The following is a 5,451-nucleotide window of genomic DNA, read 5'->3' as shown; positions in this document are numbered from 1 at the left end:
TGGGACAGGCTGGGAGGAACTGGGAGCACTGGAGGCAGGGCTGCCTGGGGAATGAAGGCTGTGGGACGGACTGGGGGGCACTGGGGGGCACTGGGAGGCACTGGGAGGCACTGGGAGAGGGTTTGGAGAACGTCTTGTGAGGATAAGATGAGTTCCTTGCCTGGTTGGAGGGCATCCATCGCAACTGGGAGGCACTGGGAGGCACTGGGAGGCAGTGGGGGCAACTGGGAGGCAACTGCGGGCAACTGGGAGGCACTGGGTGCAACTTGGAATGGTATGGAGGGCACTAAAGGCAACTGGGGGGCAACTGGGAGGCACTGGGAGGGCACTGGGAGCAACTGGGAGGCACTGGGAGGCACTGGGGGTGCAGCGGCGCCGGGCGGTGGTGGCCTCTTTCCGCATGACCCCCCTCTACAACCTGCCCCGGTGCGGCACTGGGAGCAACTGGGAGCGACTGGGAGGCACTGGGAGGCACTGGGAGGCACTGGGAGCAACTGGGAGGCAACTGCGGGCAACTGGGAGGCACTGGGTGCAACTTGGAATGGTATGGAGGGCACTAAAGGCAACTGGGGGGCAACTGGGAGGCACTGGGAGGGCACTGGGAGCAACTGGGAGGCACTGGGAGGCAACTGGGAGGCACTGGGAGGGCACTGGGGGGGTGTTGGGAGGCACTGGGGGTAACTGAGTTGCCCCTGGGGGCAACTGGGAACCCCTTTAGATCCTCTGGGGGCAACTGGGAGTAACTGGGAATCCCTTGGGAGCCCCTGGGGACAACTGGGATGCCCCTGGGGGTAACTGGGAGTAACTGGGAGTAAATGGGAGTAACTGGGATCCCCTTGGGAACCCCTGGGGGCAACTGGGAGTAACTGGGAGTAACTGGGAGTAACTGGGAGTAACTGGAAATCCATTGGGAGCCTCTGAGGGTAACTGGGAAGCCTCTGGGACGCCCCTGGGGGCAACTGGGGGCAACTGGGAGCCCCTTGGGAGCCCCTGGGGGCAACTGGGAGTAACTGGGAACCCCTGGAGATCCTCTGGGGACAACTGGGAGTAACTGGGAACCCTTTGGGAGACCCCGGGGGCAACTGGGAAGCCTCTGAGGGCAACTGGGAGTAACTGGGTGTAACTGGGAGTAACTGGGAGTAACTGGGAACCCCTTTAGATCCTCTGGGGGCAACTGGGACACCCCTAGGGGCAACTGGGAGTTAACTGGGAACCCCTGGAGAGCCCCTGGGGGCAACTGGGTGCAACTGGGAGTAACTGGGAGCCCTTTGGAGCCTCTGAAGGCAACTGGGAAGCCTCTGAGAACTGGGACGCCCCTGGGAGCCTCTGAGGGCAACTGGGACGCCCCTGGGGGTAACTGGGAGTAACTGGGTGTAACTGGGAACCCCTTTAGATCCTCTGGGGGCAACTGGGACGCCCCTGGGGGCAACTGGGAGTAACTGGGTGCAACTGGGAACCCCTGGAGATCCTCTGGGGGCAACTGGGAGTAACTGGGAGTAACTGGGAGCCCCTGGAGAGCCTCTGGGAGCCCCTGGGGGTAACTGGGACACCCCTAGGGGCAACTGGGAGTAACTGGGATCCCCTTGGGAACCCCTGGGGGCAACTGGGTGCAACTGGGACGCCCCTGAGGGCAACTGGGTGTAACTGGGATCCCCTTGGGAACCCCTGGGGGCAACTGGGAGTAACTGGGAATCCCTTGGAAGCCCCTGAGGGCAACTGGGAGTAACTGGGAAGCCCCTGGGCGTAACTGGGTGCAACTGGGAAGCCTCTGGGCCGCCCCTGGGGGCAACTGGTAGTAACTGGTAGTAACTGGGAGTAACTGGGAGTAACTGGGAACCCCTGGAGAGCCTCTGAGAGCCCCTGGGGGTAATTGGGATGCCCCTGGGGGCAACTGGGAGTAACTGGGTGCAACTGGGAACCCCTTGGGAGCCTCTGAGGGTAACTGGGAAGCCTCTGGGATGTCCCTGGGTGCAACTGGGAACCCCTGGAGAGCCTCTGGGGGCAACTGGGGGTAACTGGGAGCTCTTTGGAGCCCCTGGGGGCAACTGGGAAGCCTCTGAGGGCAACTGGGATGCTCCTAGGGGCAACTGGGTGCAACTGGGAACCCCTGGAGATCCTCTGGGAGCCCCTGGGGGCAACTGGAACGCCCCTGGGGGCAACTGGGGGCAACTGGGAAGCCTCTGGGGGCAACTGGGAGTAACTTGGACACCCCTGGGGGTAACTGGGAGTAACTGGGAACCCCTGGAGATCCTCTGGGGGCAACTGGGAGTAACTGGGACACCCCTAGGGGCAACTGGGAGTAACTGGGAGTAACTGGGAATCCCTTGGGGATAACTGGGTGCAACTGGGAACCCCTGAAGAGCTTCTGAGGGCAACTGGGACGCCCCTAGGGGCAACTGGGAGTAACTGGGAACCCCTGGGGGCAACTGGGTGTAACTGGGAATCCCTTGGTAGCCTCTTAGGGTAACTGGGAAGCCTCTGGGATACCCCCGGGGGCAACTGGGAGTAACTGGGAGTAACTGGAAATCCCTGGAGATCCTCTGGGGGCAACTGGGAGTAACTTGGACACCACTAGGGGCAACTGGGAGTAACTGGGAGTAACTGGGAACCCCTTGGGAGCCTCTGAGGGCAACTGGGAAGCCTCTGGGGGTAACTGGGACGCCCCTGAGGGCAACTGGGAGTAACTGGGACACCCCTGGGGGTAACTGGGAGTAACTGGGGGCAACTGGGTGTAACTGGGAGTAACTGGGAGTAACTGGGAGCCCTTTGGAGCCCCTGGGAGCCCCTGGGGGCAACTGGGCATAACTGGGATGCCCCTGGGTGTAACTGGGAACCCCTTGGGAGCCCCTGAGGGTAACTGGGACGCCCCTAGGGGCAACTGAGGGCAACTGGGATGCCTCTGGGGGCAACTGGGAGTAACTGGGATCCCCTTGGGAACCCCTGGGGGTAACTGGGATGCCCCTGGGGGTAACTGGGAGTAACTGGGATGCCCCTGGGTGTAACTGGGAACCCCTTGGGAGCCTCTGAGGGCAACTGAGACGCCCCTGGGGGCAACTGGGAGTAACTGGGAGTAACTGGGAGCCCCTTGGGAGCCCCTAGGGGCAACTGGGAGCTCTTTGGAGCCTCTGAGGGCAACTGGGACACCCCTGGGGGTAACTGGGAGTAACTGGGAATCCCTTGGTAGCCTCTGAGGGTAACTGGGAAGCCTCTGGGATGTCCCTGGGTGCAACTGGGAACCCCTGGAGAGCCTCTGGGGGCAACTGGGGGTAACTGGGAGCTCTTTGGAGCCCCTGGGGGCAACTGGGAAGCCTCTGAGGGCAACTGGGATGCTCCTAGGGGCAACTGGGTGCAACTGGGAACCCCTGGAGATCCTCTGGGAGCCCCTGGGGGCAACTGGAACGCCCCTGGGGGCAACTGGGGGCAACTGGGAAGCCTCTGGGGGCAACTGGGAGTAACTTGGACACCCCTGGGGGTAACTGGGAGTAACTGGGAACCCCTGGAGATCCTCTGGGGGCAACTGGGAGTAACTGGGACACCCCTAGGGGCAACTGGGAGTAACTGGGAGTAACTGGGAATCCCTTGGGGATAACTGGGTGCAACTGGGAACCCCTGAAGAGCTTCTGAGGGCAACTGGGACGCCCCTAGGGGCAACTGGGAGTAACTGGGAGTAACTGGGAGCCCCTTGGGAGCCCCTGGGGGCAACTGGGAGTAACTGGGGACCCCTGGAGAGCCTCTGAGGGCAACTGGGGACAACTGGGGGTAACTGGGACGCCCCTGGGGGCAACTGGGAGTAACTGGGAACCCCTTTAGATCCTCTGGGGGCAACTGGGGGTAACTGGGATGCCCCTGGGGGCAACTGGGAGTAACTGGGAACCCCTTTAGATCCTCTGGGGGCAACTGGGGGTAACTGGGATGCCCCTGGGGGCAACTGGGATGCCCCTGGGGGCAACTGGGAGTTAACTGGGAATCCCTTTAGATCCTCTGGGGGCAACTGGGACACCCCTAGGGGCAACTGGGAGTAACTGGGAATCCCTTTGGAGCCTCTGAGGGCAACTGGGATGCCCCTAGAGGCAACTGGGAGTAACTGGGAGTAACTGGGATCCCCTTGGGAGCCCCTGGGGGCAACTGGGAGTAACTGGGAGTAACTGGGAACCCCTTGGGAGCCCCTGAGGGTAACTGGGTGCAACTGGGAACCCCTTTAGATCCTCTGGAGGCAACTGGGACACCCCTAGGGGCAACTGGGAGTAACTGGGAGTAACTGGGAATCCCTTTGGGAGCCCCTGGGGGCAACTTGGACACCCCTAGGGGCAACTGAGGGCAACTGGGATGCCTCTGGGGGCAACTGGGAGTAACTGGGAGTAACTGGGATCCCCTTGGGAACCCCTGGGGGTAACTGGGATGCCCCTGGGGGTAACTGGGAGTAACTGGGATGCCCCTGGGTGTAACTGGGAACCCCTTGGGAGCCTCTGAAGGCAACTGAGACGCCCCTAGGGGCAACTGGGAGTAACTGGGAGTAACTGGGAGCCCCTTGGGAGCCCCTGGGGGCAACTGGGAGCTCTTTGGAGCCTCTGAGGGCAACTGGGACACCCCTGGGGGTAACTGGGAGTAACTGGGAGTAACTGGGAATCCCTTGGTAGCCTCTGAGGGTAACTGGGAAGCCTCTGGGACGCCCCTGGGGGCAACTGGGGGCAACTGGGAGCCCCTTGGGAGCCCCTGGGGGCAACTGGGAGTAACTGGGAGTAACTGGAAATCCCTTGGGAGCAACTTGGACACCCCTGGGGGCAACTGGGGGTAACTGGAAACCCCTTTAGATCCTCTGGGGGCAACTGGGACACCCCTAGGGGCAACTGGGAGTAACTGGGAACCCCTGGAGAGCCTCTGGGGGCAACTGGGAGTAACTGGGAACCCCTTTAGGTCCTCTGGGGGCAACTGGGAAGCCCCTAGGGACAACTGGGAGTTAACTGGGAATCCCTTGGGAGCCCCTGGGGGCAACTGGGAGTAACTGGGGACCCCTGGAGAGCCTCTGAGGGCAACTGGGGACAACTGGGGGTAACTGGGACGCCCCTGGGGGCAACTGGGAGTAACTGGGAACCCCTTTAGATCCTCTGGGGGCAACTGGGGGTAACTGGGATGCCCCTGGGGGCAACTGGGAGTAACTGGGAACCCCTTTAGATCCTCTGGGGGCAACTGGGGGTAACTGGGATGCCCCTGGGGGCAACTGGGAGTAACTGGGAACCCCTTTAGATCCTCTGGGGGCAACTGGGGGTAACTGGGATGCCCCTGGGGGCAACTGGGATGCCCCTGGGGGCAACTGGGAGTTAACTGGGAATCCCTTTAGATCCTCTGGGGGCAACTGGGACACCCCTAGGGGCAACTGGGAGTAACTGGGAATCCCTTTGGAGCCTCTGAGGGCAACTGGGATGCCCCTAGAGGCAACTGGGAGTAACTGGG

Source organism: Calidris pugnax, unplaced genomic scaffold (assembly GCF_001431845.1).
Source record: "Calidris pugnax isolate Ruff unplaced genomic scaffold, ASM143184v1 scaffold467, whole genome shotgun sequence".
Lineage (NCBI taxonomy): Eukaryota > Metazoa > Chordata > Aves > Charadriiformes > Scolopacidae > Calidris > Calidris pugnax.
Note: the sequence above shows the minus strand (reverse complement) of the source record.